Source organism: Centruroides vittatus, unplaced genomic scaffold (assembly GCF_030686945.1).
Source record: "Centruroides vittatus isolate TY-2023 unplaced genomic scaffold, ASM3068694v2 contig_970, whole genome shotgun sequence".
NCBI classification, from domain to species: domain Eukaryota; kingdom Metazoa; phylum Arthropoda; class Arachnida; order Scorpiones; family Buthidae; genus Centruroides; species Centruroides vittatus.
Window position 1 is genome coordinate 3,503,728 of NW_027122643.1, and position 12,782 is coordinate 3,516,509.

A 12,782-nucleotide genomic window follows, 5' to 3' on the forward strand; every position below is an offset into this window, starting at 1 on the left:
TCAAATAGCATAAATAAAGATTGGAGGATAATATCCTGATTCGATCCTTGAAAAACCATAAAAGCTTGATTCAAATTCAAATTTGGACTCTTTAACGAAAAAAGAAATTTCCGCAATGAGTCGAGGACAAATGAATATTTCTTGTCTAGAATAAGAAATTTTTGAATGGTTTGAAAGTTATCCAGAAGCTAAAATTTCATGTTAAATTCGTATTTATCCAGAAGAGCAATTGAATTTGAATAATTACTTAACCGAAATATTTTATATTAATTAAAAGAGATCTCGTCTGAAACAAAACAGAAGCGCATTAAAAACTATTGGACCACAAGAATTATTAATTCATAATCCTATTTTCATTTCCTAATCTCCATTAATCCGGTTTTCAGAGATTAAATATTTACAGGTTTGTGTAAATGTATTCTAAAGGGGGAAGACTTTGAACAATGAAGCTAAAATTAAAATATACAAATCGGAAATGAAACTCCTTTTAATAATCCCAACTAAAGTTTTAATATAATATGCATTTGATAATCACTGTAAAATTTAGTATCACATAGAGTAAATAAAATAAAATTTGAAAAATATACTTTTTAATACGTAAACTATCTTTACCAGTCAAGATTGTCGAAATTTTTTGAAAAATGCAAAGAATGTGTTTACAGTCTGCCGTAACTATTCCGAGTACTAGTTTCTGAATTCCATATTGTCAGTTGCCCGATGAAACAGACAAATCTATAATAAGACTTTGTATCAATAGAAATAGTTTTAAAACTTTATATTATTCGCCTATTTTAACGACTTTCTGTGCGCTAAACAAAACTGTGATATTTATGACTGAAAATCTCTACTTTTCGTACAAAATATCACTAATGATAACTAGAATGTAATAAAATAATGTGAATGTAATAAAATATCACTGGTAGGTACCAGTGATATTTTATTACATTCACAGGATTTAAACTTTTATAACCGTTTTAGAGTTATAAAAAGCTATCTTTATTGTTTTTATTTCTGTCATGTTGTATATTTTCTCTCCAATTCACTTCAGAAAATTCAATTGAGAAAGTTCAAGATTCATAAACATCAATAATATCGGAGATTTTGTTGTTTTGATTCGTTTTGTAATATCTTTACGGTTTTTTTTTTACAAAACATTGCAATATTGTAGCTGAATTTGAAACTTTTCATATTTTAGAAAATACAGAAACAAAACATGTTACAATCTTTTCTACAGGACGAAAAATAAATAAGTATAATAACTTTAAAAGATTTTTAAGGAAATTAAACAAAAACTGCAAAATAATTTGCAAAAAATGTGAGGAAATATTAAAAAGGCTGATTATTCGGTGTTTTGTGAGCGATTGTATATGACAAGCAGCTAAGTAAGCAAACTAATAACACAGTTCGTTTCATGTAAAATAAACTATACACGTAGGGCCGGATTAATCCACTTTGGGGCCCTAGACATTTTCTTCTTACCGGATCCCCTCCCTCTCCCACAAGAAATAGAGCGCACAAAAAATATAAAACAATAAATAAAACAAGTAAAACGGCAAGGCCGTATTTGGGACAAAACTATGGGTTAATGTTACCCTTGGTGCCAAGATGGCGGCTCGTCTCTGATTCCAGCAAGGAAACAGTGGGACGCACGTTCTAACCTAACCTAGTCTAATAAATTACCATAATTATTAGCAACCAAATTATTAGAATAGGTTAGGTTAGGTTAGGTTAGAACATGCGTCCCACTGTTTCCTTGCTGGAATCAGAGACGACCGCCATCTTGGCACCAAAAGTAACATTGACCAAACTATGTCTCGGAGACTCACTACTAAGCGGGATCACTTCGATGTTCACAGTGGGTCTCGTTCTCATTCTCCAATCATCTTTGGTATCGCTGGTTTTGACCGCGATCGTTCAAACTTCGCCGGCCACAGCCACGACCACGAGGTCTTCCACGATGCATTTTCATTGAAATTAACCTATCGAATGTTGAATTTTTGTCAATGCGAAAATTTCCCGTTTTTGAAAAAAATAATGGTGACTATTGTATCGTTTGCAATTATTTTTTTATTTTGCACAAACGAAATATATATATATTATACATTAATAAATGTAAAAAAATAATTCTATTTCGGAAGTTAGTTTTAATATAAAATTATAACGACACGCCGTCTAGTTTCAAAAAGTTCCGATGATGAAACGAGATATCTCAGGTCAATCGGTCGAGGATAGCACGTGGCAAACAGAAATATGTGGGGAATAACACGGAACAGGTAAATGGTTTTTTTTTAAAGATTCGTTTGTCAAAATTCGATTTAGCAATACGGTATTCGTATTTCCAACTTACCAACCAGCAACGCATGCGCAAACCTCGCACTACTGCCTGTTTGTAGAGAGTGTCGCCATTTTGTATTTTATTGTGTTTCGGTTCTCGTTCTACTGACTACCTACGAGTCTGTTTTTTTATGCGCGCATGATTTGGGCACCTAATACTCTGTGCCAAATTTCAACTCTTGACATGTACTCCTTCATACCTATAAACTGATAAGAGGCAGTATGATTTTATAAACAAGACAGTCTTGTCAACAAAACTAAATAATGTGAAAAACTAAAATAAATCTTAAATTTTTATTAATAAAAAATATTTAATATAGGCCTACAACGATAAATTTTAGTTTTTCTAGAAAAGTTTGAACAGTTCGTTTACAAATTTTAAAAAAATTGAAATTTATTTTATTAAATGTCTAACAAAAGTTGTTATACAATAACAATATTACCTTAGAATATTAATTGTTTAATTTAACCTTTTTGGTTACTATTTAAATAATAGAATATTTTACCCATGAGAGGTAAATTGAACAATGAAAAAGGTAGTTTAAATAAAAGCCAAGATAGTTTTAAAAAAGTAAGTATGTAAATATGAATAAACTTTATTTAAAAATTCTGTTTTCTAATCTTTAATTCAGGAAAATTATCGATTATTTCATCATAAATAATATTAAGCATTTTGTTCGATGTAAAATGTACAAATCTTAACCTTTGTTGTTATTTTTTGCCCGGGCAACGCCGGGCTCATCATCTTGTAGTTAATATTATTCTTATCGCTAAAAAAATTTCTAAATTATCGGAAGAATTACTTTCAATAAGAAGAAACAGAAGAACACATTTTCTTTAGATTTTAGAATTTACAATAACCATATAAAAAGTAATATATTTTTGTTTATTATATGCAATTGTCCAACAGAAAAGTAAACTATCTTATTTACAAATCTTTTCAAAATAGACAGTTTGACGGGGCCCTTCTAAAACCGGGCCCTAGACATTTGTCTCATTTGTCTATGCGATGATCCGGCCTTGTATAGAGGGTGTTCCAAAAGTTTCCATACAAAGATGAAATGTAACTTTATTCACAAAACATTAAAATGTCAGCATTAAGATTTGTATCAGTGGATTGACAGAATAAGGCAACGGAACACATGGGTGTTTTGCCAATGGAGTAACTTCTAGCAGTACTTTCTATGTGGAAACTGGATTCTGTTTAGGTGTTAGACATATGAAGAAAACCCAGAACACTGCATGGTGGCCAGCATATTGGTCAGGCACGAACCAATGACCAACTACCAATATTCAATGGTTTTATTTATTCGGCCACTGGTGGGCTTGATTTGTGTCACTGTATGGAGACTTTTGGGATACCCTGTATTATTGGTTTGCTTACTTAAGAACTTGTCGCTTAGACGCATCTTATATTTCAATAAGATTTGCAAAATTACAGAAAATACTTTAGAAAACAGATTTTCAGAAGTACACTAGAATTTAAACATAAACAGAATTTACAATAGCAGAATCAATATTATTAAACGAGAAAGCTTTACAGGAATCGAAATATCATCATTGATACAACTATTTATTAGAATATTCAAGTGAAATTAATTATACAGTCAAACCTGTTTTTATGCGGGGGATAGGGACCGCATTAAAAAAAACGCATTAAAAAAAATCTCACGAAACTTCACGAATGGCTGTAAATAATAGTTTTCGCAACACAATTAAAAAATAATTTTTTTATGCGGTCAACAGGGACCGCATAAAAAAAGTCTCACGTAGAAAATAACTCAAAACCGTACGAAATAGAATTTATTGACAACAGATGTCAGCACTCGACTGCATCGTCTGGTCTATCGTCTGTTTTACATATTTTTGTCCAGGTGGTGTTTTGTTGACTTAAAAAGTAAATTATTTCATTTTTCGCATATTCGTGCAATAATATTACTATAATAAGTGCATTTATGCTATAATAAGTTTATTTAGCTATAATAAGTCAACGTGAGACATGACGAATCGCACGAGACTAGTCGCCAACTATACCGCACAAATTAAAAATTCGCATTAAAAAAATCGCACAAATAAAAATCGCACATAAAAAGAGCGCATAAAAACAGGTTTGACTGTATGTGCAATATTTTCGTTTTTTGGTAAAAAAAAAAATTATGTAACTTAGATTTCATACTGTAATATCGCCGAAATGGGGAGTTTTCTATTACCAATCGTCGGGATGGCTAAGGGCTATTCGTACGTGGGTGGAGGTTTTCAGGAGGCAGAAAAGACAAGCGTTTCACAAAGAAACTGATTATTTTTGTCGAAAAATGCTTACATATAATTGACAAGGTCCTTAAGGGCACCGTCCAGTCCGTTAGATGTCTTCAGATGTTTTCTTTCGTCCAGCGATGGCGGACCTCGGGGTGGCGGCGTGTTAAAGTTCGTGCACAGATAAGTAACACCAGATAGCGGCGAGCAGAAGCACGGAGCGAAGAGGGAGACGATTCCAAAGGATATGTTATGGAGGAAGTCCCTTTTTCTGTCCTTGAAGTCCGGGTTTTATGTTTTTCGAAATTGAACTGTTACTAATTGGGCAGATTTTTCTTCAGCTCTTTCTAATTGGTCTCCCACCTGTTTCCAGATGTAAATGGAGCTTCGGATAGGTCACGGGAAAGGTCGGCTAGAGAAGGTTTACTCGACACCGTCTTTTAGATTATGATCGCGTTTAATCGTTTACTATGACACCTACGCTCATTTTGATATTTTTTTCTTTCTAGTTTCGTTTTGCTTTCTAAACTGCGTCTTAAATTTTTAATATTTTTCTTTCTAAATTTTCTTTCTCTAAAATTTTGTTTTTCCTGTTACTCTTTATGAGCGTCGATGTCAAAGTCCTGTGTCGCCGACTCGACACTTATACAATTTGCTTTCTTTGCTGTTGACCTTAACAGATTCGTACCTATCCCTTTTTGGGGGGCTATTTTCGGGCCTCACAATACCTATCATATTACGTTGATTTTTAATTTTAAAATTTAAATATGAGTAATGAATGCGTGGCGTTACTTTAAAAACTCAAGGATGATAGATTAGTGCCGTATACAAATTGTAATGTTGCACTGAAATTTTGCGTTAGTAGTATATAAAAGATAAAATTATACTGTTGACGGACACATGTAAATTTAGAATGCTTATATGTTTGTATTTCATAGCGCTGTTCAAAATTAATTTTGACAAAATTCCCTTGTAAAATTAATTTTGTGATCAAAGCTTCTCAAACCACTACTACTTATGTGTGTGTGAGGCACGATTTTTTTGTCCACCTCTTTGACGCTTAATAACTCCTGTGCTTTTTGTCGAAAATTTCTGAAATTCCTCAGGGAGATATGTTTATTAGGGGATACATGCTATTAAATTTTGGTGATTTAAAGTTGAGGAGTGGGGAAATAAAGGAGATCGTGTGTATCTCCATTCTTAATGACGATTTTATTTTATATTAGCATTTACAATTTTTGTATAAAACCTATTCCTAACTCAAATTATGCTTTTTGCCATTTTATAATAGTTAAAAATATAAACAGGTTTTTAAATAAAATGTAACGGATGACGCTACACAAGCAGTTTTAAATGTTGCAAGGAAAGTTTAGCAACTCGTTGCTGGATTTTATTTTTTGTAGCTAAATATTCAAGCAGTTCTTTTTCTGGCTAAGTTCCTCCTTAAAAATAAGATCCTTAGTCATAATTCTTGATATTTACATTTAGACAATATATCACCGTTCCAGAAGAACAATGGCATTGTTCTTCTAGAACAGCGCTACGAAATACAAACATATAAGCATTCTAAATTTACATGTGTCCGTCAACAGTATAATTTTATAGCATTTAATAATTTATGATACCATTGGTAGAGGTTTTAGTTGAAAAAACATTTCTATTTCAACAAGACGGGCATCTTCTCATACCGCGAAGTCAACGATACGTTGGTTACAAGAACGAAAGATTGCAATCTTGCCTTGGCCAAGCAATTCCCCAGACCCCATTGAAAATTTTTGGGGAGTCATGAAAGGACGATTTAATGAATGATGTCCAACTTCTAAAGAGGAACTAGTGAAGTTCATTCAACACATTTGGATCACCAGAAACGAATGTGAACTATTAATCCGCACCATGCCCGGCAGATTGCAAGCAGTAATTATGGCAAACGCCGAAGCTACAAAATATTAGTTTTGTTTTGTTATATTTCCTATATTTAACCCACATTTAGCTAATATTCTGTTTTTTTTTGTCATTTCATTTCCATTTGTAACAAAAAACATTTGAGTTAATTTGTCTGATTAATGGGTATAATAAATATACATAAGCACTGTTTATGTAGAGTCGAAAAAAGTTTCGTACTCTGTGTTGTTCATGAGAAAATGTACACTAAACTTTCAGTTAGGTGAATATTGTAATTTTTTGTCTAGAAGTTGTAATTTATTTATAATTCATTCCTTATTTTACGTTTCAGTTACGTTCTAATAACAACTTAAGATACTATTAACCAGAGTGCTGGTTGTGTGTGTACGCTGTATGACATTTTCATTTCACTTGTGTCCGGACACCAATTGTATATTTCATTTTGAATTTAGTAGATACGGGGGACATGGTGTTCTGTCATTGTTTCTACTTTAATATTCGTCGATAAACAAGAAGGTTTTAAGCTGGCAGCATAGTTCGACATAATTGAAACAGTTGCGAGTACGATTTCATTTCGTCGTTTTCGAAAATTACACGATAACAAATAAGAAAACTATTTTTAAAAAATGGAATATTACTTATCAATAATAATAAACACACGGCGCCGTGGCTTAGTTGGTTAAAGCGCCTGTCTTGTAAACAGGAGATCACGAGTTCGAATCCCGTCGGTGCCTTGATTTATTTTGTTCTTGCTATTTCGTTTTTTTTTTTTTTTTTATTTATTTCGAACAAATTCGTTGTAACTGGAATGCAGTTGACGTTACACCATAAATAATTTGCGCGAGAAAATTGCATTTTGTAGTTTATCTCGGTAGTCTGTTTCTAGGTTGTGGATGAAAGCTGTCTCTTTTGTTACGACATCGAATTTCCCTTTGAATCGAGTATCTATAATGAAAACTGTGTCCGACCAACATTGATATTAATAAAACCATTTGCCGAAACTTGTTATCTGTTATTATTTTGAAATGTTTTCGTAACCGATCGAGAGACAAACTATGAAAAATACATGGAAACACAAGATTACTTATTAATACAAGCTAGCAAACCAGTTACAAACATAGAGGTACCGTAGCTTAGTCGGTTAAAGCGCCTGTCTTGTAAACAGGAGATCGCGAGTTCGAATCTCGTCGGTGCCTTGCTTTCTTTTGCATTCGTAGCTTTATTTTCATTTTGCTCGCATTGGAATTTCTATTGTATTTCTGCGTTAAACAATTTACACCAAGAAAATTACATAAACATTTATAAAAATACTTATATACTGTTTGCTAAGAAAATTTCTAAATACAAAGCTTAAGATATAAATTCTCATTTCAGGGAAAAAAGTGAACTGTTTCCCAAGATCCCGGGAATCCTGGATAGAAGTAATTATTTTTGAAGATATACAAAATATCTTGAAATCAAATGATATAATTATTTTTCATTTTTTAAAATAATTTAATACGTTCTGCAACCTCCAAAATCATATTACTAAAGCTGTGTAAGATATATATTAAAAATTACCTTTGAATTACATAGAAATTTTCACAAATAGAAAAAAAAATAATTAAAGTTTGCTGGAAACTACGTACAACAACAACAACAAAATGCCTTGAATTAAGTAGAAAATTTTTAAAAAATGAACTTAGGTCAAACTTCTAACCTAAAAGGTAATTTTCGTTTTTTAAATAAAACATAATACAAAATATTATTGTAAATTTTTATAATAAGATTTTAAAAAGCAAAGATGGTCGATACTCCGATCACTCAATTTGATTCTTATTTTAGTAATGAAAAGTCCTGCTACCGAGAATGTCCTTTCCGATTCAATTGATGTGAGTGGAATCGTGTTTAATGCATTTAAGAGAAGACGGATGTTATGGGTTTTTTCACCTGTAGCCTGGAAGATTTCTAGTTTATTTTCGAAACTGTAGTACTTCTTTTGCTCTCTAGTATTCTTGATTTATTTACCTCGGATGCTTTAATAGAAACATCAAGCTTATAGCCCAATAATTCGGCAGTTCGTTTGTCTTTAATAATCAGGTTTATGAAAAGAAAGTCATACTTGCAGACTTCGTACTCGTTTGTATCCTTGCCCAATTTGCACAACCTGGCGTTACGCAATTATTGAAGCTACTGGGCATGGTTAAAAATTAAGACAGAATTATTATGCATCCAGCAGATAATCTTACATATTTCTAGATACTGCTTTCACGAAATTAGTAGCAGTAACAACAATGTAAAGTTATATCATACGTTTTAAGTAAAAAGTAGTAAATATAAAACATGGCCGGCGATATTACATTTAATTGTAGAAATAAATATAAAATTGCAACGTTTAACAAAAGTAAATACTTTGTTTCCGTTATTCTTCTGTCGTTCGCTGTCACTGGAACGAACAACAGAAGAATAACGGAAGCAAAGTATTTACTTTTGTTAAACGTTGCAATTTTATATTTATTTATACAATTATATCATACGATTATAAGAACGAGTGAAAATTAGAATCAACAAAAGTGATATGTAGTGGATGGAATCGCTCGCCTGGGCGATTTCATCCACTACATATCACTTTTGTTGATTCTAATTTCCGCTGTTTGTAAGATAACGGAAACTTTCGTAATTCAAAATCATAGCTGTTACGGAAGAACCGTTAGAGAAAATCCGTTGGGCAAGCCGTTGTGGTTGGAATCGACGATTGGCTGTCGGAGAATGGCCGTTGGCCGGACTTTATGAAGACATCAAAGCTGATTGGCGGAGAATTTGAACGTCGGCTACTGTATAAGAAGCAGGTTTCGGCGGGAAAAAGGGCTCTCACTATCCTTCTTTTTGGGACCTTGCTGAAATCTGGTGTAAGTGGACTCCCGTTGGACTATCACGAACTTTCCTGACCAGCGCCGGATTAAGCCTCTAGCGGGCCCTAGACAAAATTGAAATTCGGGCCCCATTTAAATAAGTTGCTTCTAAACAAATCTTATATAATGTGACATTAGCGTAGCTAGCATGGGTGACACCCGATGCGGATATCGTGGTGTCACTCCAAGTCACACCGTAGTGTCACCCTTTCTAACTCTTTTATAAAACACTATTCAATTGTAATATCTTCGCACTCGAGCAACTTGAACGCTATATCGAATATGCGATGTCGCGACGTATAAGTTTAGATTTAGAAAATAAATCATAACCATATATCAGGAAGATTTCTAGATGGTGCGAGAGATCTCGTGACGTACATTACTTCTGACGCACAGGTGGCTGTTGACCTTTTTTTTTTCTTTTTTTAGGTAATGGCTAGTCGGGCGGAGCTTAGTAGGAATTCTTAGATACAGCCTTTTCTGTCCTATCGAATTTCTTAAATAATTTTAACTCGTTTTGAAACAGAGAAATCTTCTGCACTGGAACCGGGCCCCTCCGAATTACGGGCCCTAGACATTTGTCTACTTTGCCTATTCGATAATCCGGCCCTGTTCCTGACCCAGAGGTGTTGCGAGTACTAAGTCTGTTAGCGGAGGTCGTAAGGTGTCCTTCCTTCCGAACTTGTACGGAACATAGTCGGTTGTAACTTAGATTAGTGTATTGTGGATACCTAGTTGTAAACGTTATTTTGTATTTATTTTGTATGTTCGTCTCGTCAATATAAACGTTGTGTTTTGTCAATCCGACTGGTGTTATTTTGAACATTACTTGATACTTAATCTTTTTATATTATCGGTATTAATTATTATACAATGACAAAAATCTTAATTTTGAGGATAGGGATAAGTTTTATTAAAAAGTTGTAAAAGCTAATAAGAAGTAAAATTGTTATGAAGACCGACCCTAATCGAGATACGACACACCCTATATCACCCCTTGATCTTTAAACAGCAAAATTTATAGCATCAATCCCCTAATACTCAAACCTCCCTGCAAAATTTCAGAAATTTTCGACAAAAAGTACGGAAGTTATTAAACTTCAAAGTGAAAGAACAAATTGTGTTGTGCACACACACACACACACACACACACACACACACACACACACATAACATCCAATCATACAAGAAAACAACCCGAATTTTTTTCCATTTCTCGACATGAGTCCGACTGAGTTCAAAAATGTAAAAATCTTGGGGGTGTCATTTTTTGACCGATGGCCATACTTCTCTCTGTTATATATGACAGAGCCAGGAAAGTAAAAAGTGAATCTTTTTTAAAAAAAGAAATTTCAGAATCCTTACTGAACAGAGATAAACGTCATTATTCTAGATTTTTACTTTGATAAAATCACTGTTATTTTACTTTAAATTACTAACAATTTGCTTCAATAAAAATATTACCAAAATTTTATCATATTCTAATAAATTTTTGTAAGTTCATAAAGAAACTTGAACATAAATGTTCTATTATTATATTTTGTCAATACTAATAAAGTATTAGTATTGATAAAATTCACAAATTTGTCTGTATCATGTATTATTCTTCCCCCCAAAAAGTCAATGTTTCTTCAATATTGATAAACACTGGAGTCTTAGTGCTTAACAGATAACATTTGAAAACTTTATCGTTTTAAAATTAAATCACACGTGTTTAAATTTAACATGAAAACTAGAGTAATGAATTCGTGGTGTTATTTTAAAAAGTCAAGGATGATAAATTGGTGCCGTATACAAACTGGAATGTTACGTTGAAATTGGTACGTCAGTTACGTTGAATCATCTTAAACCAAAAGCATACTTTACTGACAACTAAAAGTCAATAATGGCAAAGTAAGCACTATGATAACGCTTTTATTATCTGTTCGAAATGGGTTTTCAGTTTTTGTTAAACCCTATTTGCTAAACCGATTAACCGGTTTACTAAAAACCGGTTTATTTGCCAGCATTAGTCAGGACTGAAAGGAAAGGTGGCTCAATATTAATTGTAGATGTTTCAGATCATCGTTGCACAACGTCAAAGATTCTATTTTGTCATTTTCGTTTTGTTTTGTACATATTAAATAAATATATTTAAAGATCTATAGAAATATGCTTCATGAATTCAAGTGGACTATATTTACATATCACAAACATACAACCATTTCTAGATATATGGTAGATCAAGTTCAATACAAACCATATTTCTTGGCACAGAAAGAAAGCAAATTATTATGCTAAACATGAATATTGTTTTAAATAATATATTATTTAATATATTAATATTAGTATAATTAAATAAAATCTTGTTTATTCAAAAAATTTTATATTAAATCAACAATAAAATATTTTAATGTTTACAAATTAGCTGAATTTAAAAAATAATTGAAAAATACATTATAAAATACAAATAAAAGTATATAATGTATTCAAGCTATATATAAATTTTAAAAAATAACAAAACTAATTATTTTTAAATAATTCAAACCAATTTGTAAAATATGAAATCAAATATAGAAATAAAATATTGCTAATTTCATTTATAAATATTATTTTTTGCGATGAAATGATTATACTTTCACATATAAATTACAACAATAGAAATAATAAAAATTTCGATTTTATTATTATTATTATTATTATTACAGTATTATCATTAAATTTTTAATTTGTTCGTGTCAAGTATGGTCATTCTTTCCATAATTTGCTTAAAATCTTTATGGATTTAATGCTTTATCAGCAGATCAATATAACAGTTTTTATTTTTTATCAAACAAACCATTTAAGCTAATTAATATATTTAATTTATTTTTCATTTCTTTGCAACCTAATGTTTATTTTTATTTTTAATGGAGTAATTTAGTTTTGCTCAAGTAATTAATAAAAAAAATTTTAATTAAATATTTTTAAGAAAGTTTTCTTTGAAAGCATAAAAATATTTAAATATATTTTCATAAATTTAGCAGATATCATGAACTTCGGTACACGACAAACCATTATTTTGTATTGTCTCATTAGTAATATTTGTTTTCATTCATAAATTATATATAAATTTTTTTTTTTAATTAAGGATTCTATATTTTTAATCACAATAAGAGAAATATTATGAATTTTAAACCAAATTTTTATTGTAAATAAATTAATATAGTTATATAAATTTGAGCATCTTAAAAATATATTACATTAAATTTTTAACTTTCCGAAGTATTCGGACTTTTCTTATCATTTTTCTGAAATTTCATCATCAAAAATTGTAATGCGTTGTTTATTCATAAAATATAAATTTTGATGTTTCTTTTTACATTTGTTTTTTCATTCCAACTTAATTTATTTTTATATTATATCACTTAATAAATAATGCAT

The 12,782-nt window shown here is 31.3% G+C and overlaps 2 non-coding genes across 2 annotated transcripts; both read left to right on the forward strand.

Moving 5' to 3' along the window:
* The first annotated feature begins 7,149 nt into the window (after positions 1–7,149).
* On the forward strand, positions 7,150–7,223 carry TRNAT-UGU (transfer RNA threonine (anticodon UGU)). Its single transcript has one exon. It is a non-coding gene; the product is annotated as a tRNA-Thr (tRNA).
* A 388-nt stretch (positions 7,224–7,611) lies between these two features.
* TRNAT-UGU (transfer RNA threonine (anticodon UGU)) lies at positions 7,612–7,685 on the forward strand. Its single transcript has one exon. It is a non-coding gene; the product is annotated as a tRNA-Thr (tRNA).
* The last annotated feature ends 5,097 nt before the right edge of the window (positions 7,686–12,782 follow it).